Source organism: Lynx canadensis, chromosome B4, assembly GCF_007474595.2.
Source record: "Lynx canadensis isolate LIC74 chromosome B4, mLynCan4.pri.v2, whole genome shotgun sequence".
Taxonomy (NCBI): domain Eukaryota; kingdom Metazoa; phylum Chordata; class Mammalia; order Carnivora; family Felidae; genus Lynx; species Lynx canadensis.
In genome coordinates, this window is record NC_044309.1 from 110,769,157 (window position 1) to 110,796,598 (window position 27,442).

The window sequence follows — 27,442 nt, forward strand, 5'->3', positions numbered from 1 at the left end:
AAATAATTTTAAACCTACAGCTCCATATCTAGCCAAACTAGCAGTCAAATATAATGTAGAATAAAAACATTTCAGGCATACAAAGACTCAAAATGTTTACTTCCTACACATCCTCTCTTAGGCACTTACTTAAGGATGTTTTCCATGAAAACAAGGGAGGAATCTAAGAAAGAAAAACTTCAAGCCAAAAAATGGGAGAACTATGCCAACACAAAAGACAAACCAAACCAAAACTAAACCAAGAATTAGTACCTGGATGAAAACTGCAAAAAGCTAAAAGATCAGTCTAGATGGAACAGAGACACCCAGAGAAAATAAGGACTTAAAGTTGGTACTTTCCTTAGTAAGCTGAAAGACCTTAAGTATTTAATGAAAAGGAGACAATATAAATTAGAATCTAAGAAAAGCAAGGGTAAAAAAATCTATTTAAGAATGGAAATTAGGGACGCCTGAGTGGCTCAGTCAGTTGAGTGTCCAACTTTGGCTCAGGTTGTGATCTTGCAGCTCACAAGCTTGATCCCTGAGTAGGGCTCTGCTGACAGCTCGGAGCCTGGAGCCTGCTTCGGATTCAATCTCCTTCTCTCTCTACCCTTCCCCCATTCATTCTCTCTCTCTCTCTCTCTCTCTCTCTCTCAAAAATAAATAAAACATAAAAAAAAATTAAAAAGAATGGAAATTAGCATTTGATACGCTATGAATGATTTTTGAAAACTATAAAAATATGAATAACATTTACTTATTTATAAACTTTAGACACAATTTATACACCGGAAGTCACAAATTGGTAGCCCAATGGGCTCCATCCAGCAGAAGTGTTTTATTTGACTTAGTGTGTGTGTGTATTTTAATTTAATGAGGTTCAGCATTTTCAAATCAGAAGATTTCACATAAAAATCTGGATTATCAGGCTTCTCTTAAAATACCGGGATATTTTGCATCACTGGGTTCACTTTCATCCAAACAACACTCAGCATACACTCACCAGCTCGCCAAAGTCTACCAGTTTTTAACGCATGCCTGCCTGGTCTCCACAGCTTTTGAAGTTTCAATACATCCCATATACAGTGTACTAACAGTTCAACTATGGTCTCAAAATAATAAAGAGGTATTATCAATATTTCTTGACAATGTTGTCAATTACCTTGACAATGTAAAAATTACCCATGACTGACTGAAGTGAGGAGGCGAAAAATGAGATGAAATGAAAGCAAGAATGGAGAGGCTAAAACCTTCATCGTTCAAAGTCAAAACTCAGGAATCAATAGAATAAGGTATAAATGTTAAGATACATTATTCAAACTTACAAACTCACAAATAGAGGAATTAAAAAAAATAATATAACTATACTGGGATGGGAAAAGCAAAGAGTGAGAGGTTGATTTAGCTGCCATAGCAGATTGTGCATAGATGTCTAAAATTGATACATCAAGGACTAGTCATATAAACATTTTAATCACTGATATGCTACTAACCCCCCCAAAATTAAAAACAGTAGTTTCAGAGTTCACAATTATCCCTCTAGGACTGAGACTGTGTGTGTAAGGTAGGGTATGGCAGGGGATTGCTGCTTTAAACTAGGAGACATCTATCTTCTCTCCCACCAGCCATTTGGAGTCAGAAGTGAAAATGCCTTAAGATTGAGATAATCAAATGAGTAATGTGTTTATTTAATTCTTTCATTTGTAAGTTTTTATTTAAATTTTTAACGTGTGCATAGAAAATTTCAATAATGGATGAAACACACATAATTTACACATGGAGAAATACACAAAGCAGAAATCTTATAAAACCCATGGTTTCAACAATCAAAATAATGCAATTGTGCAATATTGATGCAAACGCCAACCTACAAAATGAAACACAAAACACCCGCATATATATGAAATAGGGTTTTTAAATGCAACTTTCCACATTATCCCAGTTTCATATAAGGAATACAACAATACAATTCATCCAAAACAATTCCAAAACTACCATGGCTATGGGTGCTAAGTGATTTCCAAAAACTGTGGGTTGAAACCTGTTTTCCCATCATTACTATGTGAGAGGTGACTAAGTAACCAGTTGAGAAGACCAGAGAGTGGAAACTGGGGGACAGGCGATAAAGTTGCCCTTGTACCTTAGCATTAAGCTGGTGACCATGAATGTGAGGGTCTTTTTCCTATTAGATGATAATGCTTTATTTTGTTAAATAAGTGTATTCTTGCATATGAAGCCTGAGCCTGCTTGCAGTAGGAACTGAAATGAATTTTTAAGATCCAACTCAGGGGCCTCCTGGGTGGCGCAGTCGGTTAAGCGTCCGACTTCAGCCAGGTCACGATCTCGCGGTCCGGGAGTTCGAGGCCCGCGTCAGGCTCTGGGCTGATGGCTCAGAGCCTGGAGACTGTTTCCGATTCTGTGTCTCCCTCTCTCTCTGCCCCTCCCCCGTTCATGCTCTGTCTCTCTCTGTCCCAAAAATAAATAAACTTTGAAAAAAAAAAAAAAGATCCAACTCAGTATGACATCAAAGATCCAAACTTTTATCCCAGATGAAGCTTGTTTCCTCTTCCCACTGTAGGCCTAACTTGGGCTGTGAAACCTGTGTCGGAGACCTGGGACCTGGCTGGTTTCTTCTCTTTCCCCCACTCAACATCCCACACCTTCTTTACGTGGTATTTTTGACCTGCTCTAGGATCAGCCTTAGCAGAAAGATTTAAGAGAAAAAGTCAGTCTCAGGTGGCTTTGCTAGAAAAGCTAAAGAAAAATAGGCTAGCTAGAATGGACTGCTTAACAATAGAACAAAGACACAAAGCTTTGTTTCCAAAGCTTTGTTTCTCAGAGTACTGTGCCATGGCACAAATTTGGACCCTCTGAGTGCACACTGTGAGTGCCACAGCATCTTGGAATGTACTCCACACAAAAGGATGTCTGAATGAGTGGAGCCACCCAGCAGGGTGGTGACCTGGGAGAAGCCGAGGCCCTGAAGGGACGTCAAAAGCAGACAGTTGAAGGATCTGGTCTAAATCAACAGAAATAGAGTTGAGTTTCCAAGCAATGAGATCTCTGAGGAAACCAATAAAAGTGATATACGAGAGAAGTATTTTACAGGTAATATTTTCCTTAGCATTTTTATGTGAACATATTACATCCATTGTTCTGAACATATTACGTATGTTCATTAATTGAATTTTCACAACAACCCACCATGGTACAATTTGGTATTATGCCCAGATAACAAATTATGAAACAAAAGCACAGAGGGGTTAAATAACTTGGCCCAGGACACACAGTGCCTAGTAGAGCCATGATTTGAATCCACAGACTTTGACTCCGGAGTCTAGAATTATATTAAAGGATCCCCTTGAAAAACAGACAATTGTTTATCAATCACACAGAGGCCTCAAAGTCAGGTTACACCTCTCCCAACCACCCAAATTCTTATGAAGCTCCTCTACTTCTTGTACATTTGCCATGCAAGGAAAACACCTATGATAGTCTGCTAGAGAAGGAAAGCAGCCCAGCTGCTCAGTCATGCCCAGCTAACGGCCAGCCATCTGCCATATGTGACCAAGTTTAACAGAGACCAGAGTACTCATCCATATTAACTTGTTGGCCCATGAACTCATGAATTAAATAAATGCTTATTGTTTGTTGCAAGCCACTGATTTTCTGGGTAATTCGTAGCAATAGACAATTGATACTCTCTTAGTGAAGATTTCCTTCTGCAGTCACACAGGAAGTAATCAAGGATTTAACCAATGCGTGGGAGTGGTAGTAGGAGTTTTCCAGAGAGTGGCTGCCAGTGTTACCTAGAAGCTAAGGATCTGTTTACAGGGAAGATACAGGATCCACAGGCTGGTCGAATAGCCACATACACAGGGAGGGCTGCCCCAGGGAAGGAAGCTACATGCTCTATTGTGGGTTTTAGACTGGATCATCCATGAAGGTGTTCAGCATGTGCCTTTAGACAGACTCAGCAGATGGCCAGTTAAATAATCAGTCTCCAATACAGTGCTTACAGGCAAGAATTTATATTGTATTTTAAACGTCTGTCTGGCAAGGGGTGCCTGGATGGCTCAGTCAATTGAGTGTCTGACTTCGGCTCAGGTCATGATGTCACAGTTCATGAGTTTGAGCCCCTCGTTGGGCTCACTGCTGTCAACACAGAACCCGCTTCAGATTCTCTGTCCTCTCGCTCTGCGTCTCCCTCGCTCATTCTCTCTCTCTCTCTCTCTCTCTCAAAAATAAATAAACGTTAAAAAAAAATTGTTAATATCAGGCTGGCAAGATAAACCTTAAATGATGCTCATGGAAGGCTAAGTATATTGGACAGGATAGCCTTTGTGAAAACAGTGTAGTCATATATTAAGAACCACAAACATACTCAATACCAATTGACCTAGAAATTTCAATTCTCATCATTTATTCTAAGAAACAAAATTTAAAGGCATTTTAATTTTTTTTAACCATGTGTTTGTCCGAATTCTCACACCTCTATCTGGACAGTCATGCAAGTATAGTCCATTACCAGATAGAGAACGTTCTCATTCTGTTCACTGAGCATAAACACGCTTGTAGAAAAAGGATAGAGCAACTTCTAATGTCAACTTTTTATTTTGCGTCATCTTTCAGTCAATAGCCTCACATGAATGAGTGGGGAGCCTCATTTCCCACAATCTGCCTGCCTCATTTTTCTTTGATCTTTAAATCACCCTCCAAACTCTCCCCATACATCCATACTCCTTAACTCCATTCTGGTGACATTCCAGAAGGTCAAGGCTGTGAAACTCTTTGCCTCAGGCTCTATCCTGGGAGATAAAACCTGTGGTAGTTCTCCAAAGGAACAGGCTTAGGTCTTCACCTTTTGTGAAGCACGTGCAAGAAAACCAACTTAATTATATCATCATTCCAGGGGGCTTGATGATAATTTCTTAAAAGATATCTTTCCCATTATAGGTAAGAACAAAGAGGATAAAAAAACACATAGAATTGGATTTTTTGCAATATGGCTTTTATTAAAATTTTTACTTTATTTCCTAACCATAAGGAATTTCAAATAAATTCTAAATAATTGCTCCCCCCTGCTAGGTTTCCACTTGCTGCCTTCTTCTTACTGTTCTTTACAGAGACCTTGAGAGATTACCACCCACCACCATTCTTCAACAGTTTTTCATTATCTCATTTCTGTGTTTTATTTTTATAATAGCTGTAATCACCAATTAATTACATCTTTTTAAGAATCTGTCTCGGGGCGCCTGGGTGGCGCAGTCGGTTAAGCGTCCGACTTCAGCCAGGTCACGATCTCGCGGTCCGTGAGTTCGAGCCCCGCGTCAGGCTCTGGGCTGATGGCTCAGAGCCTGGAGCCTGCTTCCGGTTCTGTGTCTCCCTCTCTCTCTGCCCCTCGCCCGTTCATGCTCTGTCTCTCTCTGTCCCAAAAATAAATAAACGTTGAAAAAAAAATTAAAAAAAAAAAAAAAAAAAAAAAAAAGAATCTGTCTCTAGGTTTATCATCTGTCTTCTCCCATGAAGAGGTAGCCTTTTTGAAGCCAAGAAACTTATATACTGAGCACATAATAGGTGTTCAGTAAATATTTGGTGAGGAAATAAATTTTAGATACTAAAATTATAAATGTAAAACTGTATGGTTTAGAAAAAAATCTGATGTTTAGTTGCTTAAACACAAACAACATAAACTATAATTTTAACAGTGTTGAAATATTTTGCGTATGAATTAAATAAATAGCTTAACTCACTGAGAAGAATAATTTTTTGAGACAGAATAATTATAAATAATATTTTTCTTGTATGGTGAGTTGCTTTAATGTCATTAAAATAGTGTTTATGAATTTTTAAGCATCCAGCCTATCCTTGCTTGTGAGTCTCAAATAACACGAAGGGATATCTTGGCTTTCCTGGTGAAAAAAGCTGGTGGACTGAAATGTCAACTCAAACCCTTGAAATGCTCAGGGATTAATTTAGATATAAGGAACTAATGTCTTTAACAAGCACTTAATAAAACTTGGTTGAAATTAATGTTTTTCTAAAGTATAAATCATAAGTTCTGAATTAATTGTAGAAGAGTGTTTTGAGCTTGTTAAGGCAGGAAATCAAAACATCAAGCATCATCTTACTTATATGCCTTTAAGCTTTTCTATAAGAAATAATGACTATTCACAAAAGGTTTGTTTTGGCATAGTTGGTCTCATCGCGCCAAGGAGGAAGATGTTGCAACAGCATCATTCCCTAAAACTCGAGCTCCAGGCTGCATGGTACATGTACCTCCGTTAGGACAATTATCTTGTAGCTTTGTCACTATTTGTTCATATGTATGTCTCCCCCAACCAGCTATAAACTTCTTGAGAGCAGAAGAATATATATGCATAAGTTATTTGTTGGATTAAAATAATTCAATAGTATATACTTGTGTACCTTAGATACTAAAAGTTTACAGGAAATTGACTTTCAGATATGAGCATGGATCGGGTACCTACTCTGTATGTTTACTCTCGAACATGATCCAGAAGAATTTGAGCCTGTTCACAACAAAGAAGCATGCAAGAGAATAGCAGATTACAATTCAAAATTTCTAAAGTTAGGGAAAATTCAATTTAAATATATAGTCAGATCAAGGCTAATTATAAGAAAGAAGGGAATTTCACCTCTACAGAACATAAATGTCAACATAGTGGCTGTAGCTGACGCATGGATTTGGTATTGATATTCCTGGTAACAAAAGCAAAAAAAGGGAGACAGCCAGAGTTTTATTATCATAAAAACCATTTAGGCAAGAGAAGAAACAAATCGTTACCTAGATATTAGCTAGGGATTATTCTAGGGATTAGCTAGATATTAGGTGGAATGCTGGCTAATCATATGAATAATATTTTTGTGTAACATCCCCAGAGCAAATGTAATAAAGAATTTTTTATGGTTGTTTCTCAACTCCTCCCCCCGGGAAAGCTAACCACCACAAGGTAATTCTGCAAAGGCAATTCATACCGAAAGAACATGGTCCAAGGATGTGAGCAAACTATGATTCCAGGCCAAATTCAGCCCAGTGCCTGTTTTTATAAATAAAGTTTTATCGGAACACAGCCACAGCCATTCATTTGCTCTGTGTCTATGGCTGCTTTCATGCTACAACAATAGAATTGAGTAGTTGCTATAGACTGACCCACAAAGCCTAAAATATTTCCTAACTGGCCCTCTCAGAAAAAGTTTGTCGACCTCTGCTTTAAACCAAACCTCTATTATTATCACTTTTATCCATAGAGTTTTTGATAAGAGCTGGATAGCAAACAACTTGATTTCAGTTGAAGTCATACACTTGGTGGAACCACGTGAAACTGCTAATTTTCAATTATTTTTTATCTACAAAACATCAAGTTTTTGAGTTCAATCTAACATTTTAGAAAAAAAATAAGATTGAAATCTTGCTATGAACATTAAGGAGCTAAACAGGTCTTCTACTTGGATGGGTAATAACCCTCCCATGAGGAGTGAGATAGGAAATAATGTGAAACAAAGCCAGGATGTTTCCGAAGAAGGAATTTTAATCTTCCCACAACATAAAACCAGACCTGACGATATTTCAGTTTTTGAATGCTACCATTCCAAGTAAAAGAAGGAGAAAATACCAATCATCCTAATTAAAAACCCACTTTAGTGTCAAACTCAACAATGATAGCTGCTAATTTGGCATGATGGTTTCCACTGAACACCTGTTTGTATTTATGATATGTGAAATAGTTGCACAAAAGACTTACCGTTGTGTCCATGGAATTATACCAATTGCTGGGGACATAGTGGTTATTCAGTATATCCCCCTTTAATTCACTAACAGTACATAAAAATGTTACATGAAATTTTAAACAAAACTGTGGACAGATTCATCTATGCACTGAAAATGGTACAGCTTGAAACATCAACAGAACACTTCACCATCAACTAAATTATCAATAATAGATGTGTATATGAGAATAAGTTCATATCGTTCTTGAATGCATAATCAATAGGTCACTAATATCCTACTCTACACGCACGACACTGGTGGCTATAAAAAAATATGTGGCTTAGTTCCTTTGGACAAGGGACTTTCAATCTAGCCGGTGAAACACCTATTAAAAAGATGGAATGGGAGCCCATAAGGCATATCCTCATGAATAAAACTAAAGTGCTAAGTGAATAAAACTGACAATAAGTGAACCATTACTATATTGTGTTCAATTCATTCTCCACAAACATGAAACAGGAAGGAAGTCAAGAGGCTCAGGGTCTAGTTTCGACTGTGACATTTCCTCACTAGAACATGAATTATTTTATTTAACAGTGTTAAGCTTGTTTATTTTGCTGGATTGCACACACTTCAGTTCAGGAAAGCCTGAAATAATTACCACACCACCACTAACAACTTTTGAGCCCTGGGTTTCTGTGGAAGAACTTCTGTGGAAAGGGCTCAACAGATATTGGACTCAATTTGCATTTTAAGGAGTGTGGAAACATTTTAAATATCACAATATTTAGAACACTCCAAGGAGTTATATGCCAGATGTCAGCACATTGGAAACCACTAATGCATTAACTTGTGTTTCCAGTTTGACTCATTTTTGAGTGGACCTCAGGATAAAAGATTCTCCTCCAAGAATATCCTGAGATTACAAAGGGATCTGCTGAAACCTCCCATTTGCAGCTAGCTGTCTGCGGAAATCGGGACTTTTTTAATCATGTGCAAACACACAAAAATCCTAAAATAAATGAGAAGCTAAGGATTTCATGAAATCACAAGTGCCCCACAGTAGCTCTGATTCCAAGCCTTTGTATTAATCAAAACAACTCCATTAGGTCCATTTGGTCACTATATAAAGAATAAATATGTTCAATTTAAACTTCTAAGGTCATTTTTACTAATAAAATACCATGTTTTCATTTTTTAATTTTTTTAAATGTTTATTTGGAGAGGCAGGGGGCACAGAGCAAGTGGGAGAGGGGTAGAGAGAGAGGAGAGAGAGAAACCCAGACAGGCTCCATGCTGTCAGCACAGAGTCAGATGTGGGGCTCGAACTCACGAAACCGTGAGATCATGACCTGCGCCGAGATCAGAGTCTGATGCTTAAGCAACTAAGCCGCCAGGTGCCCCCATCTGTTTTTATATAGCAGAGTTCAATTTACTTTTTTTAATTATTTTTAAGCTTTTTTAATGTTTATTTATTTTTTAGAGAGAGAGAGAGACACAGAGTGCGAGCAGGGGCGGGTAGAGAAAGAGGGAAACAGAATCTGAAGCAGGCTCCAGGCTCTGAGCTGTCAGCACAGAACTTGATGTGGGGCTCAAACTCAAGAACCTGGAGATCATGACTACGAATTGGACGCTTAAAACTGAGCCACACTGGAGCCCTTAGCAGAGCTCAGTTTAAAATTTTATTTGAAAAGAGTTATTTCTGCTAAAAAATAAAAAGCCCATTAGAAGAGATGATCTGAAAAGTCTTTTCCAAATCAAATAGTGTATGAGTCTCTGAGCAAAACTCTCTTTTACAACAGAAATATAAAACAATTACCTTGTGCCTTAAGATTTTATAATCTCACACACTATATATAAGGCAACTGCCAAAATCTGCTTACTAGTTATAAAATATTTGCTCTTCCCACTTGCTTTTGCACAACACCTGCAATTTAATCAGGATGTTTTTGGGTGTGCCCACACTTCCCTGTCAACATTACAGTTTTGGGCAAATGCCAACCTGTAAGAGATTTTCATCTTGAGACTATTTCCCTTCTTGCAACATCAGTTGTAATGTTGCCAAAAACATCAACCTACTGAGGGAACATCCCCTTTTACCCACTCCCATCCATTTCTGGACTCAAATAATAAACACTTAGTACCTACATCTGAATCAAGTTTTTTCTGTCCTTTCCTTAGTAACTGACCCAAAACAATCCTCACCAACCTCATGGTCAATCTTCTTTTTCATGTGTTCTTAATACCCTAAGTGTTAGGCTACCCTCCGTTTTGAATTTTTGCTTTTGTTTCTGTCAAGGAGGATTCTTGTAAGATTTGGTACTTCCAAAATATCTACTCCATCATCCTAAAAGAACTCAGCTCTCTAATTCTACACAGAAGAATAAAAGTCATTTCTGTTTCTACCTATCGTGGTATTTTAGAATGTTAACCTCGGTACCAACAAAGAGCTTTGTCCTTGCTTACATGGTGGACATTGCTTGTGAAGTGTGATCAAACCCAGAAGCCAATTTCCCAGTGAGATGAAATGCTAGACAGACAGCTCTGATCACCGAACAGAGACTCAGTGTGTTAAAAGGACAAGCCTAACCTGAAACAATGCCATTGAAGATGTGCACGGTTTCCTGAAAAGTTTATAGACAAGAATGCTGCATTTATTTAGATCTGGATTTGTATTCTGTTAGAAAGACTTTTCATTGCTATTGCATTTTTAATATCAGAGCAAACTATGATTGCTCAAATTGCTCAAAGATGTTAAATATTTATACTTTCTTGAATGCCTTAGGAGGAAATTGCACCTAATAGCAACAATCTGCTGGAGTGGTCAATAGACCTGGTTTGGACTATGGGAAATGATATTATTCAATGTGGTGAATTATTTACACTTGGATATTTTAAGGAGTAGAAATATTTGTTACCTAAAGAGTCTCACACTCAATAATTATCTGTATAATACTGAGCATAAAATACTATGATTTAAAAAAAAAAAAAACTCTCCTGTCTATTGTCCTGGTATGCTCAGGATTATTGCATAGAGTACAAATTAGAAGCAAATTGACTTTCAAATTATTAAAATAGTGATTGAGATAATGAGTCCAAAGACTAAAGTATAAAATCAAAATTCTTTACTCTGGTTTCCAACACACTTTCCCATATATAATATTTTTTGTCCCCTAGCTTATTCCATACAAGCCACTCTAGACTTCTTCCCATTCTTCAACATACCTGACTTCATACCAGCTTAGAGACTTTCCCCCTGCCACTGCTTTTTCTGAAATGGTTTTCTCCAGTTCTTCATGGAACTTAACTACAAGAGCAGAGACTTTTTAAAGCAGAATTTGGAGCACGAGTCCCAGGACGCGTGAATTCATGTATGTAAATGACTAGAATATAATTAAATGCGCAATGATTAAAGACCATTTGTCATTGTTACCCTTCTGTTCTCAGCTCAAATATTACTTCCCCTAAACATTGAATGTAGGGTTTCTCCTGTCTCTCTTCTCCAAACGGTCACTCTCTGTCATATAATTCTTTCATTTCCTTCCCTGCAAATGAGGATTGCCTAACGAGTACCATTTTAGAGAAAAGCTCAGTTCTGGATGGATGACTTTATTCTTAATGGTCAGAAATGCTCTCTTTAGTTTCTGCAGGTAAGAAAATATGTTAAACCTGTCACAGTGATAGTAATGAAAAGTCAGTACTTTTTTTTTTTTAATGAATGGAATGACAGTGTAAGTGGCACTGTGGTTTGTTACTTATGGAAAAAGGGGGCTAGCTTAATGAACTAATGATTATATATAACATGCTCTCTTGACTTCTGAGCATCTCAAGGCAGTAATATCTCAGGCAGACAGTGACTGGGAAGTCTGTATTCTTATTTTTAAATCTAAGATTTGAAATTACATTGAGCAATTTAAATTTGTGTGGGGAAGATGGATTGAGAAGAGGACAGTCTTGGGAGTGATATTCTAGCTTCATCTCAGAGATAATAATTCTCTATCCCTTATAAAAATTAAAAAATTGCTGCTTTATGAAAATAAGCACCCAAAAGTATAATATTGGCTGAAAATACACATTTATCCCAGAAAGCGATGGATAAACCCTTGTCCAATAGATCTAGTGAACTATTAAATATAGTGCTTATCCTTTAACTTTGGAAAATTATCTTTCTTGGGGACGAACAAGGAAGACAATATCCTTTGGTGCCTATATGAGCAAAGTCCTGGGGTTGAATTGACAGTAACTCTGACCATCCCATCCCCAGCACCAACACCCTGGATCTCTGATATTTCTTCCCATTCCTTTCTCAGCATTCTTTTACTCCTTTCCATGTTTAAACTAAGTAAGAAGCACCAAAACATTTCCAGTATAAGATGGATTAGTGTCAGAATATTTTAGAAAAGTCAGGTCTTTCCTTTTCTTCCCATACTTTAATTTCCAGTCTAAAATCAAGAATCTCGATCTCTTGATTTCTCTGACAGTGATCTTTTCGCCCAACACTTTCCCTGTGCTGCTCACCATAACACATCTCCAGTCACCAGAGGCAACCCAACCTTCCCATTTCACAATCATCTGTTTTACAAACAAGAAAGCTGAAGCCAGGAAACAGCGAACAACTTATCAAGTTTATTTCAGATCGGTGAAGATGATATTGATACTCATGCCCATAAATTTCTTGACTCATGGGTAAAGTGCGAGACAAGATGCCTCATTTCATTCTTTGAAATAACCAAGTATTTATTCTGAATTTTGCTCTTATAAGTATATATTGTCAAGAGCAACCTGACTCTTGCATAATCATTTGGAGTGGGAGAAAGGGAAAGTCCTGTGAGGGCGGGTGGGAAGCAATTAGGAGGGAGAAGGAAGGGTGGAGTGGGCGGAAGGCTAAACCATGGAAGGGTGCTGCATGGGCTGTGAAGAAACAGTGGGTCCTTGGGCCAACTGGTCTGACTCAGCCCTAAGAAATAGATCATTATCATCAACTTTGTCTTTGCAAAAGAAAGATCAGAACTACAAATGAATATGAAAGCACTTGTTAGACAAGTGGAATAGACCTTCATGTTTGCATATATATGATTTATTAAGCACTCAACATGTACAATACATACACTAGAAGCTTTGACTGTATTATTTTATTTAATTTCTACAACAACCCTAGAATGAAGGTGTTACTATCTTCATTTCGGGACTAATGCAAATAAGGCTTAGAGAGGGGCACCTGGGTGGCTTAGTGGGTTGAGCGTATGACTTTGGCTCAGGTAATGATCTCGTGGTTTGTGGGTTTGAGCCCTGCATCGGGCTCTGTGTTGACAGCTCAGAGCCTGGAGCCTACCTCAGATCCTGTCTCCCTCAATCTCTGCCCCTCCCCCAATCATGCTCTGTCTCTGTCTCTGTCTCTGTCTCTCTCTCCAAAATAAATAAACATTAAATAAGGCTCAGAAAAATTAAGTATCTTGCCCAGATCACATAGCTAACACATGGAGAAATAAAGCTGCTAATCCTGATTTCTAAAGCCTTAAATACCAATAGATAAGCTTTCTATAGAAAAAAAAAAATCTCTACTACCATAGTGAAAAGTTGTATGTCTATGTACACACTGGACTTTGCTACTGTATGCTCTTTGAGATCATAAATTTTGGGGTTTTTTTCACATCTATGTCTTCAAAGCTGCCTACCCCAAATCCTACCATACATGAGCTATTCAATTAATGCCTTTTATTTCCATGTAAGTGCTCACATTAGTAAAGAGCAAACTATGATTAATAATAACAGCAGGAGCTTATAGATAAGTGGCAGCAGTGATCATCTGTCCCCACCCTCACTTACAAAACTCCAAAGGATGATGGACAAAGGAAGTTGTAAGAGGCTGCTTTACAAGCAGTCTGAGACAAACGAGGAGTTGGAGAAGCCCATCAAAGAGCCACAGGGTCAGCATGCCCTGTCCCACATTCACCACTAACTATGAGGCATAGAAGGTAGTGGGTGTGACTTGTACCACTATAGGCATCATTTTAGAGCACTCTTTGGGCCTCATTGCAACATTTTTCACGGATTACACAGACCCACGTTTTGTGTGTATTTTAGTAAGTCTTCTCTCACCTCCCTTCCTCCCCTCATTCATCCCCTCCTCCCTCCACCCCACCATCACCTTTTTTTTCCAAATGCACCCATCACCTCTAACAGGAACAATGAATACAGAGACTTAAAAACAAATACGCAGGATTCCCTCAGTCTCTCTTTACTAAACTTATAGATTACAATAAACTATAGCTGCTATAAATAATTCTCTAGTTCTTTTTTTTTTTTAAGTTTATTTTTTTATTGGGGGGGAGAGAATCCTAAGCAGCTCCATGCTGTCAGAACAGAGCCCAAAGCAGGGCTCGATCTAACAAACTGTGAAGTCATGACCTGCACAGAGATCAAGAATTGTACACTCAGGGCACCTGGGTGGCTCAGTCAGCTAAGTGACTTCAACTCAGGTCATGATCTCACGGCTCGTGGGTTCGAGCCCCGTGTCAGGTTCTGTGCTGACAGCTCAGAGCCTGGACCCTGCTTCAGACTCCCTGTATCCTCCCTCTCTCTCTGCCTTTCCCCCACTCATGTCCTATCTCTTTCTCTCTCTCAAAAATAAACATAAAAAAAATTAAAAAAAAAAGAGTTGGACACTCAACCGATTGAGCCACCCAGGCCCCCAATTCTATAGTTCTTTATATTGCATCCTCACAAAGATATTGAGAGAAGATCACTAACAAAGATACGAGAGAAGATATGAGATATGAGAGAAGAATCACTAACAATAACACGTCCTTTTCAAAATTTCTCTCAAAGTGATAATATTTCCAATTATTAAATAGTCAAAAAATCTTTATTGAGACCCCACTATGTACAAATGCTAATAAATGATTTTGAGTATTCAAAGGAGTATAAGAACAGGTCCCCTGCCACTGAGTTTACAATCTAGATGTAAAAAGAAGAGCGTCATGTACCAAGGTCAGCAGAATAAAGGACAGCATGTGCAAGGGGCAGCATATTACTTCAGGTGAGTCGCAAGTACTCCAGAAGATGTGAGGTGATGGCCAACTGATTCGTGCCTCAGGTGGTCAGAGAAGTTTTAATGAAGTCAAGACATAATCCAGAACTGGAAGGATTGGTTAACAGGAAAAAACTAATTACAGATGTTCCTTGATTCACAATGGGTGACATCCCAACAAACCCATCATAAGTTGAAAATATCAAAAGTCAAAAATGCATTCAATACACTTAACCTACCAAACGTCATAGCTTAGCCTCACCTACCTTAAACACGTTCAGAACACTTACATGAGTCTACAGTTGGGCACAGTCGTCTAATACAAAGCCTAATTTATTATAAAGTGTTGACTATCTTATGTAATTTATTGAATACTGTACTGAAAATGAGAATGGGTGCGCAGAATGGTTGCAAGCATATCTGTTGTTCATCTTCGAGGTCACGTGGCCAACTGGAAGCTGTGGCTCCTTGTTGCTGCCTAGCGTCACCAGAGAGTATCCTGCACATATCACTGCCCTGAGAAAAGATCGAAATTCAAAACTCAAGGTAGAGTTTCTACTGAATGTATATTGTTTTCACACCATGATAAAGTCAAAAAGCCATAAGCCAAATTGTCCTAAATCAGCTACCATCTGTATTTATTAACTGCTCTTAACTATGCCATGCTATGTTTCTTCCCTGACTCTTGATACTTTTCTCAAGCCTCTTCTTCCTCACAGCTTCCCTCTGAAATCCAAAAGCCATCTATGACATCTCCCTCTCCCTCATTTCCCCACATCCAGTCAAGGGAACCCAGCTGATTTCCCCAAAAGTGAGTATCGAATGCAACCCCTTTTCTCTATTTCCACTGCTAGCACCCTAGTTTGCAATACCACTACATTAGCTCCCTACCTGTTCTCAATAGGCTCCTCTTGCCTTCTTCTAAACACTTCTCCTCATAGTTGCCAATGTAATCTTTTACTAAACCTGAATGGAATTGTTCCTTGGCTAAGGTAATTCAATGGCTCCTAGTAGCCCTGAGAATAACATAGAATGTCCTTTCATATGCTTCTCAAGGCAGTGCTTATTTTTGGTCTTCATTGGCTTCTGCGGCCACCGACTCTTCTACCCTCTCCTAATAACAAACATCACCCTGACAGGACTCTGTAGTGGCCAAACCCACCAAATATTTCCTTCCTATCGTGTTCTGAAATTGTCTTTCCTTCAGTGTTACCAATCCCCCATCCCTGATAATAGCTCTCAAATGCCCTATAATTTACAATTACATATTTAGGGTTTTCCTTAAAGACTATTTTTCCATTAGTCTTGAGGCTCAGTCATAGTAGGAACTATGTGTATTTTACTCGCCATCATAGTTTCAGTTTCTACTCCCTCACCAAAAAATGAATAAATAAGTTACCCAATTTCAACACTTAAGTTAGTTTCCATTCTTTTCGACCAATACTGGTTTACTTTAAGTGTCAAAGCAATTAACACGCTTAAAAATCCTGCAAATTTTCAACATCCAGGGATTACGTATATTTTCTTATTAGTCAGTGCCACAAGTTCTGCCCCTCCTTCACTCTAAACTCTGAAGAGTTTAGAAAAACAAAAATCCCATGCTTCATGTAGCTTGAAAAACCTTGATTCCACACATTAACTTACTCAATGTCTTTTTTTTTTTAATGATTATTATTTCTGACTTTCCTTCTAATTTTTTTTTTCAACTGAACTAAACTTGAATTACACAAATCAGGAAATATCTGTCCTTTTAAAACTACTCTCCATAGGAAAGAAAACTGAAACTTTCCAGTGTCCTCAGATGGAAAGAAAGGGAGAACTCATCTCCCTAGAGTTTTGGAAAGAATGGAACAAGAGTAGCTCACTCTAGAGGCCAGACCCAACCCCCAACCATATCTTTTCTTCCCAGGGCTTCAAATATAGGCTCTTTTCTCACCTGGCCTAGTTCTTAATATTGTATCAAAAACATTCATTGGTGGGGCACCTGGATGGCTCAGTCGGTTGAGCACCCAACTCTTGATTTCAGTTCAGGTCATGATCTCATGGTTCATGAGCTCAAGCCCCATGTCAGGCTCCGGGCTGACAGTGCAAAGCCTGCTTGAGATTCTCTCTCTCCTTCTCTCTGCCTCTGCCCTGCACTCTCTCTCTCTCTCAAAATAAATAAACATTAAAAAAAATATTTAAAAAAATTCTTTGGTTATGGCAATTCCATGGGGGGGGGGAGGGGAAGCAAGAAAAACCCTATAACATCTCTAAGAACATACCCCAAAATTATTATTTAAATTAAAATAATAATAGTTAATTGAGTGCTTATAATGAGCCAGACGCTTGGCTAAGTGTTTTACATACATTAATTAGTCCCCCTACCCCAATAAACCCTCTGTAGTGGCCATTACTACTGTCACAATTCCGAGGAAATGAGGCCGAAAGAGGGTAATTAGCTTAGTTTCACAGAGCTATTTAATAGGAAAACCACTTTTCTGTGATAAAATTTTACTTATCCACTCTTGTACTTTTGTACATGCTGCCCTTATAGTCCACACTACGTATCTGCAAAAAGGCTAATGGGGTAAATTCTGCAGATATCCATTCATTCAACACTGTACTGGGCTTTGGAGCTCTGAAGATAAATAAATCATTGTCTTTGCCTCCTAGGGCTTATAGTCCTGGAAAAAGACAAAGCAATGGATAACATAAGAGACTTACCATGAGTAGTGTCAGAGCTCCCAGGGGGAACTTGGCTCTCTCAGTCTAGGAGTGTCTTCTCTGGGAAGGTCACATGTGAATGATGAATAATATAATGAATGAGTAGTAAGTGATGTCACAGGTCAATATGGGGCATTGAATATACATGCTTACCTCTGAGTAACCTCTTTAAAATTACATAATGTAAATATTTAACCCCAAAATTTAAAATCAATAGAACAAAGAGAATTGGTGAGGAAGTGAGAGACAGACAGGAGCTATTGAGGTGATAAGTGACTGAGCTGAGGGAAGAAGGCTGAAATCTATTGCCTACAGAGGCGGCATCCCAGTACGAGTTGAGTGGATTTGCTCCATAAGATACCAAAAAGACTCAGACAATGGAACCACCAGGTAGCCTCTAAGAGCCAATATTCAGAATGAAACAAGAAAAGGACTGGTTACAAATCTGGAGCTTTTCGAAGTCTCCTATCCCTTCTACCAGTCTGCACAGCCAGTGAACTATACCTTTGAACTCTGCACAGAAGACAAGAGCCTTCCTTCCAGAAAAAGCTGAACCTGAGAGACTCTTAAACACCAAACACAGCTAAGGTCAAGAGCAAGGTGTCATATAAGAAATAGAAGATTAAGTGAAAATCTCTGTACCAGTGAGGTTTCTTGAACTCCTTTCTCAAGTCTGCAGTTACCTCTCTAAGCAGAAAGTTGCAAGATCCTCCTCTGGAAAAACAGAATGGTCCTGGGGGAAGACCTATAGACATTGATAATAGAGGTCTACAAGGAAAGAGCTGGTTCCCATCTCTATTGAAAGCTGGCAGCCAGCCAGTGCTGCCCTGGCACACAGAGCTGTTAATTAGTTTTTCAGGACCCACTCTACACATGGACAGTCAAGGATCTCCAAATATTTGAGGAAGCCCTCTAACATGCAATATAGACCAAAGCAAACAGAAAAAGTAGAAGACTGGTGAGCAGGAAAGGCTTTAAGGGGGAAAAAAAACTTTAATAAGTAACTTTAGGAAGATGGGATGAGACTAAACTTATAAAACAAAACTAAGAAACTGAAAAAAGTCATATTTTAAGCATAAGGATTTTGTATATTATACTTATATCATTTATATCATATTTATAAATCTTAAATCTCCTTTATTTGTTTTTGTAAAAAACCCAATTACACCAAAATTGAAAGCTTTATTACTTACAAAAATATATATTATATTATTTATGTATATAAATATATATTATATTATATTACTTTTCATATCTTCAATAGAACTTTTGATAAATGAAGAACAAGAACAGAGCTCACAATTCGTGTGAATAATGAACACCCAAAAATAAAGAACAGCTCTTGAAATTAAAATGACAATAGAAAAAAAGTCAACAGAGGGTTTTAAGACAAAAATCAAAGACTCTCCTGGCGGAGAACAGGAAGATAAATAATTGGAAAATATAAAATAGAAGAAGGAAAATAAGAGAATCAATCTAGGATATTCAACATCTGAATAATCTTTGTTCCCAAAATACAGAGGTAAAGCTCCAGCTACCATCTTATTCTTTTCTTTTTGTTTCTTTTCTTCTTTGGGAGGGTGGGTGGTTAAAAAATTTATATTTATATTTAGCCAGCTGGACTCAGTTTAGATGATCCCAATTTTGTTGACAACATCCAAAGCATCATAGTCAAGAGCAGTCGAATATATGCCTTCTCTCCATCCAACCTGATCAGGGTGTTGACCTTGGCCACATCCAGTGTCATCAGTCTTCTTCCCAGGACTGTTTGATCTGGTGCTTGTTGGCCTTGACAACACAAGTGTGTTGTCTCTATTTTCTTTATGACTGACTCAGTAGTCAGGGGAATTTGACGATGGCATAGTGGTCAAACTTGTTTCTCCTAGGGATGCTCTTTGGAGGATATTTGGGCTGCCTTCAAAGACATAGTGTCTTGGACCATCAGAAGATAGGTGACATATGGATATTTTTTGTGACTGTGGACACTTTTAAGTACCACTTTTTTAGCTTTCAAAGCCTTGGCTTTGGTTTTGGCTTCGGCTTTGGCTTTGGGAGGGGCAGAGTTTTCCTTCTTCACCTTGGGTACCATCTTCATAAGAAGATACCATCTTATTTCTCTTATTGCCTTTTTTAGCAAATCTTCTGAAGAAATGTATTTTCACCCACTAATTGAAATTCTTTCCCTCCTCTCTCTCTGAATCTACTCCAGTCCAATTTTCACCTCACCACTTCCCTACACCTACCTATTCTCATCAAGATCACCAAAAAAAATTTCACTGGTTCGTCCTCATCTCACTTTGTTTATCAGTAACACCTGACAGAGTTGATGATTCCCACCTTCTTGGAAAACTTTCTTTTCCTTGTGGAACTACACACATACCTGCTTTCCTCCTACACCTGGCCACTTCCTCTCTGTCTTTCCTGTTCTTACTCATCAACCTGATCTCTAAATGTGGGCAAGGCCTCCAGACTCACCTTTAGATTTCCACCCTCTCATCAGTGTAAAATCTACACCCACTCCCTGGCTATCTAGTCCTGTCTCATGGTCATATGGACCACCTGAATGCTGAAGGCTTCTACATCTATATCTCTCTAACCCACATATGTCACCTCAACATGCAGAGCTAAATATCAAACTCACAATTTACATCTTTATTTGGGTATGTAACAGACATCTCATACTTCCAGTGCCTAATTCCAAACTTCTAACTTATATTTTCCTCCCTCTTCCCAGAAATAAAGATAAAAACAATCTTCACCTCCTGTACTTTTCTCCTTTTCAGTTTTTGGCAACTTCTTTTTTAGGCTCATGCCAAATCCTGAGTCATCTTCCTTCCTTTTATCTCACACCTCAGATATGGTCTGTCAGCAAAACATGACACTTCTACCTTCAAAACATATAAAGAATTCAACCACATCTCATAATCCTCACTGCCATTACTCTGGTACAAGCCACTATCACTTCTCTCTTGATTTGTTGCAACAGCCTCCGAAATAGTACATTTGCTTCTGTCTTTGCCCTCTTTCAGACTCCCAACATACCAGCCAAAGTGATTCCATTAAGACATGTGTTAGATAATGTTATTCCTCTGCTCAAAACCCTCTAATGGTCTCCTTTCTACCTACAAGGCATAATTTGGGCCCCAATTGCTTTTAACCTCATTCCCTCCCACTCTCCTATTTGCTTCTTTTAGTTTGGTCACTCTGGCTTCCTTACTATTCCTAAATACATCTGTACTTCAAACTTTATATTTTTTCTACCTAAATGGCTTTTCCCCCAGAGATCTACCTAGGTAACTTTTTGATTCCTCTGGTCTTAACTTAACCTCACTCTCTCAGTGAAGCTTTTTCTGACCCCATATCTAAAATTGCAAATTTCACACACACCCCAAATAATAACTCCCTTCTTGGCCTTTTATTCCTCAGCATTTATCACTATCTAACATACTTTTTAGTTACTTATTTAACTTATCTATATCTACCATTAGAAGGTACGCTCCATGAGAATAGGGTTTTTAGTCTTTGCCAGTTATACCCCAAGAACCTAAAAGAATTCACAAACCTCACAAAGACACTTATTAATAAATGAAATAGCTAAGAAATAAGAGCCATAAATATTTCAAAGAAAGAATTCAAGAAATAATTTGTTAAAACTTAAGAACCTGTTTATAGGGACACCTGGGTGGCTCAGTCAGTTAAGTGTCTGACTTCAGCTCAGGTAATGATCTCATAGTTCGTGGGTTTGAGTCCCGTGTCAGGCTCTATGCTGACATCTCAAAACCTGGAGCCCGCTTCAGATTTCTGTGTTCCTTTTCTCTCTGCCCCTCCCCCACTCACTCTGTCTCTCTCTCTCAAAAATAAATAAATAGTTTTAAAAAAATTTTTAAAAAGAACTTCAGTTTACAAAATGACACCTGGTACCTTATAACAAAATAAGACCCACAATAAGACACAACGTTATGAAATCCAAAATGTTAGATATTTAGAAAAAGATACTAAAACTTCCCGTAAGAAAATAACTGATTATATACAAGGAACTGAGAATTAGATTAGCATTAAACTTTTCAGAAGTGGTGCAATATACTAGAAAAAAAATGGAGTGTTTTTAAAATTCTGATAAAATTTTATTTTCTAATCAAAAATTCCTTATCCAAATAATTTATTATGTAAATATGAAGGTTTAAAAAAGACCATCTCAGGCATTTAAGATTTTAAATCAATTACCTCCCATGTACTTTTTTAGGAAGCTACTGGAGGATGTGCTTCACCAACATGCGGTTGTAAACCAAAACAAAGTAAGGCATTAGATCCAGGAAATAAGAATAAAAAAAAAAAAAAAAAAAAAACACGCAAAGAGAATTTGGAGAATAGTGTGGAACAGCAAGCCTAAAGGTCAACGAGTTCAAATTGGAACAAGACAACACAAGGTTACAGTAGGAATCTCAAAGACAAAAGAACTGTTAGGTTACCTAACATTTTTATTCGTATTAAAGGAACTTTAATGTTTGGGAAGATTTCTATATTGGCATAGGAAATTAAGTGAACAACAACAACAAACGTCTATGTTATTTTAAACTCCAGGAAAATAGAAAGCTTTAGGGGGAGAAAAGTAAAATCATTCTTGCTGGTTTTGCTGGGATATGTAGCACGTATAGAGTCATGATAATTTAAATTCTGATTATTGCATTAACTAAAAGTTGTCTACACACACACACACACACCAAACACATAAACACACACTGGGGAAGGAAAGTATCTTAGCCTGAATGCTCTGGAAAAATGGGGTCTGGGTCTGACAAAAGAATTTAAATAGTGAGGCTTGGGATGCCTGGGTGCCTCAGCTGGTTAAATGTATAACTTCAGCTCTGGTCATGATCTCACAGCTCATGAGTTCAAGCTTTGCATCGGGCTCTGTGCAGACAGCTCAGAGCCTGGAGCCTACTTCAGATTCTGTCTGTGTCTCTCTCTGCCCTTCCCTCATTCTCTCTCTCTCTCTCTTTCTCAAATATAAATAAAATATTTAAAGAAATTTTAATACTGAGATTTTATTGGAGAGGGACAAATCCAGGTCAATGAGTGACAGGAGTATATAAAGCAATGCAACATGATGGTAAGCAATAAAGGCCATTTGTTACATGTTGGCCTCTCATTGGTCAAAATTTACCCACAGATATAATTCTCCTTCATTTCTGAGTTGGGTTATCTGGTCCCTCCAACAGCCATTGGGAAGATGAATTTCACATTCCGAGCACTGGAATTTCATCTAAATCCAGATGTGGTAACAAGAGCCAGAAGTGTTAAACCTTGTGTTAGTTGGCCCAGCTGTGCTTCTGGCAGCAAGAGGAAGGGCCCCAAGATTCAGGACAAATGACTGATTATCTCCTGGAGCAGTATCACAGTCTGGGAGCTGGACATCACCCGGGAAACTGAGGAGGCAAATAAGACTTTACCCCAGTACAGAAAGTAAACAAATATTGCAGAAAAGACTTCAAGAGAGCTAAATTCTAACCTTCTATAGTAGTTATTTGAGATCATGTCTAAATTTTTTTTTTATTTTTTTTTGAAGTTTACTTATATTTTGAGAGACAGAGAGAGAGAGAACATGAGCAGGAGTAGGGCAGAGAGAGAGAGAGAATCCCAAGCACGCTCCACACTGTCAGTGCAGAGCCTGATGCAGGATTCAATCTCACAAACCATGAGATCATGACCTGAGCTGAAACCAAGAGTCAGACACTTAAATGACTGAGCCACCCAAGCACCCTTAATGTCTAATTTTAAAATCAGAAAAGTGACAACTAGCTAGCTAGACAAATGGATAAAGAAAGAATGAGAAGCACCAGAAATACTAATTATCAATCTGGTTGACTCTGGAAATCACACATTTGTCCCTGCTCATGGGGCAAAGCAGGGACAGAACTGTAATATGGTTTGCATGATTAATCTATGTTCATGTATTAAAATTACATTTCAGTTTAAAGTAGAATGAGTGAAATTTTATATGGAAAGAAAAAGAGCAATGGCCTCTCAACAGACATGGCAGCTCTGGAACTGCCACGTATACAGAGGTTGAACATGTGGGTGGCAATGACTGGAGATAAGCCTGGGGACATAGGATTGAGGATGATTGTAAGTCATGCTAAGGACTCTTAACTTTATTCTGCAGACTTGAGGAATCAGTGAAGAGTTTTTAAAGCAGGGAAGAGATGTGACCCTCTTTGTATTTCAGAAAGAATACTCTAGCTGTACTTCAGAAAACACATTATATGGAGAAGGCTTGGAGGCAGAGAGTTGCTTTTAGAAGCTAATGGAATATCCAATGGAAAGATAAAAGTTCTGAATTAAGTATAGTAGAAACAAAGAGAAGAGAGACCTATCAGTTCTTTAGGATCTGTAGACCAATTGGTACCAATCTGCCTTATGAGCCATAAGGAAGAGGTTAAGGATGAGAGAAACAGAAAGAAGCCAATCATCCCACATAGAAATCAAACATGCGGCATTACTCTTGGGAACATCATCCTAACTCGTCTCTCTACGTAATCTAGTGCGAAATTCTCCAAAAGAGGTTTCTATTCCCTCAGCAAATCTATCATGCAGTCTACCAACTGTAGTCATAGTTATTTCTTGAATATTTTAAGTGAACATTTATGATGATTGCAATCACGCATTTCTAAATTACTAAGTGGGAGTAAGTTCCTGTGAAAGTGACCTCTCTTAAAGGAAGAAATATTTTAAATGCATAACTCATCCTCATATGACATTTCTTCCCTTTAAAAAAGTCTTGCTCTTACCCATGCTGAGAGTGGTTGTTTATGGCCACTCATCTCATTTCTGTACGTCAGTATTTCTCCCCTCCTCCATACCCAGCAATTAAAGTTTCTTTTCCTTTCACTCCATTGTGAAAACTGCCAATGAGTTTCTCTTCTAAAATCCCATTTTAACCATCTTATTTGTTAATTAAAAATCTTTTAGGCTTTTTATCTTCCGTGCAATAAATATATAGACACTGTATAGTATATTCTCTATATCACTATTACTGTTAATCATCTCAAATCTAAAAGGTATGATGATCATCCTTGTTTCTATAGATAAAAAGATCAAAGGGGAAAAGGCAATTTTGAATTAAAATGGAGTATCTTTCCACTTCTATTTTTCCCCTACTTCTATTTAGTCTGTTATCAAGGACCCTTCAAAACCACACACTCCAAAGCTCTCTTCCCATTAGTCTCTTCTGAATGTAGTTCTTAGGTGGAGGGATTTATTGAGCCCCTGGAACCCTATCTTGTGTCCATGAGTAGACTATACATGTACATAAGCACTTAAAAAAGTATATAAATTTTTGCATTTATTTTTGTATGGTCATTTGTTGGAAGGTAATTCAAAGTATTTATCAATTATTTCACACTCCTTACCTTCAAGTACTTCAAATTAGTTGGTGAAACAGACGCATAAACATTGACCAACAGGATAGTCAATGTCAAAATGCTAGCCGAAAAATATACAAAAACATTAATTAACCTGAGTGCATTTGCTATTTCTCAATTATTAAAATTCTGTTTTCTCAATGATGTCATAAAAATTTTGTCATGAAGCCAAACTCCAAAATATTTGATGATACTATAACACTTTCTCTTCTAGATTATATCTGAGAAGCATTTTTACTACTGACTAATACACCATGCATCAAAATGGCTCTAAGATGAAAAACAATGTCAAATCAATGTACCATCTCAACATGCAATATCTCGTGCAGAGGACTAAAGCAGCCAACACTGCTTTGATCTGCATTGGCCTGGATTACCTAGAAAACAAAGTTGCGGCACAGACTAAGCTCTAATACTTTTAATGAATGTACAACACCAGGAAGCATGAGGAAAGGAAAGGGAAAATGAGATAGTGAAGGACCAGAAGGAATACAAGATAATGTGTTACCTTGCTGGCCGCTGATATAAACTGTATTTCAAGAAGGCACATGCAGATGGTAGCAGGTGACTCCTTTAGGCCACAGGGTATGTATGATACGACATAATACAACTTTAGGCTATACAGAGAAACCATGCCTTAGAGTAGTCCACTGGAAAGAAGAAGGGGGCTAAAACTTCTTTTTCCAGTTCCTTCCTGTCTCTTACCTCCCAGTGGACTTTCTGGGTTTCATCACCCATCTCCATAACGTTTTATCATATTTATCAAGTCTTGACTTCTTATCGAGACATGTGGCTGGTTGCTTCAAGCAGAAGAATGATGTATCCCAAGAGAGGGAAGAAATGACAAGAGACTCTGAGGTGGCATGTGAGATGTGTCCCATGCAATATCAGATTCATCAGGCTCTCAGATTCATCAGTCAGGCTGGGAGATGAAAATCAGAATAAGAAGGAGTGAAGTTTACAAGGAAACTGGTTGGCCGTTTGTCACTAACTTGCAAGGTTTTGAGAGAGTGGTACAAAGCAAACATCACAAGCCATGCTAAAGAAGTTGGGTTTAGTGGACAGTGAAGATAATGAGAAACCCTTAGCATCGCAGGTACAGTACCTACACCAAGGAACTCATTCAATTCCATGCTCCATCACTGGTTGTTGACGGGGGAAACAGGAAGAGAGCCATGAACACTCTCAGTGCCAAAACTTTAAAAGAACAAAAATAAATAAAATAATAAATTAAATTAAATGCCCTTGCAAATGAATGTGGCCAGGACAAGTGTTAAAAGCATCATCTTCCAAAATGCAGTTATAAATAGTAACGCAGGGTGTCCATATCAATATGTCCATTTTAAGTTTTTTGTTTTCGTCCCATTGCTTCAGCTAAGGCTTCAGATGGTGGTTTATAGTCATCTGCTGCTGGAGTCTCGAACATCAAGAAAGACAGTCTCTGTCCACCAGTTTCTTGGACCTGGACATAGATAAACCTCAAGCATTTCCTGTCCCACTCACTCCCCTACCAGCACAGTGCCCCTTCCCCTTCACCGACAGCAAACAGCAATAGTGACCACCCTTCTATTTTTTCCTCTCCTTTCACCTCAGCAACCTCTTCAATCTCAGCAACTTTTCAATCAATAACTGTTTTCAATGGACTTATTTTATTTTGCTACTTGTTATTTGAATTCCTGGTGTAATTCTAACATCACATCATGGTTTCTCTACACTACTAGTGCTTGCCATTGCAGGAGGAAATTATAATTCGTATCTGATACTGCACATTGTATTGCATTCTGCATTCAAACATTTGCACTAATGACTGATTAATTATTAAATAATTAGATCAGCGGTTTTGTAAAATGCTTTATATTATGTAAGAAATCCCTTAGAGATTGTAAGTACTTAAAATGCAATAGTGTTATTTGGAGAAACACGATGCACTCTAGTAATGCATTATTTTTTCCATTGAAACAATGAAATGTGGGCTGTATTTACCAAAACCTTATGTAACACATAAAAATGCACTTGATTATCAAATAATCCAGCAACCGCGCTCCTGATATTTTCCCAAAGGAGTTGAAAACCTACGTCCACACAAAAACCTACCCATGAATCTTTATAACAGCTTTATTTCATAATTTCCCAAACCTGGAAGCAGCCAAAATGTTCTTCAGTAGGTGAATGGCATAAATAAACTGTGATACATCCAGACAAGAAATATTATTTGGTGCTAAAAAGAAATGAACTGTTAAAGCCAGGAAACACATGGAGGAAACTTAAATGCATGTTACTAAATGAAAAAAAGCCAATCTGGAAAAACGACATACTATATTATTCCAACTATATGATGTTTTGGAAAGGGCAAAACAGTAAAAAGACAGTAAAAAAGACAGTAAAAAGTTCACTGGTTGCCAGGGGTTGGGGAGGGGGTAATAAGTAGTTGGAGCACAGGGGATTTTTAGAGCAGTGAAAATACTCTGTATGATTCTGTAACAATGGTATACATGCCATTATTCATTTGTCCAAACCCGTAGAATGCACAACATGAACAGTGAACCCTAGTTAATGTAAACCATGGACTTTGGG

The 27,442-nt window shown here is 38.0% G+C and overlaps 1 long non-coding RNA gene and 1 pseudogene across 2 annotated transcripts in view; both read right to left on the reverse strand.

Moving 5' to 3' along the window:
* Positions 1 to 26,127, reverse strand: part of LOC115519406 — a 48,634-nt gene extending 22,507 nt beyond the window's left edge. The window contains exons 1-2 of one of the 2 annotated variants that reach the window (XR_004343893.1): positions 25,978 to 26,127; positions 25,574 to 25,790 (exon numbers count right to left, since the gene is read on the reverse strand). This is a non-coding gene — a long non-coding RNA (uncharacterized LOC115519406). Of the gene's footprint in view, positions 1 to 10,936; positions 11,009 to 25,573; positions 25,791 to 25,977 lie in introns of those variants that run through there. The other variant, XR_003970491.1, reaches the window with a different exon arrangement.
* LOC115519404 lies at positions 19,033 to 19,536 on the reverse strand (annotated as a pseudogene).
* Positions 26,128 to 27,442: the final 1,315 nt, after the last annotated feature.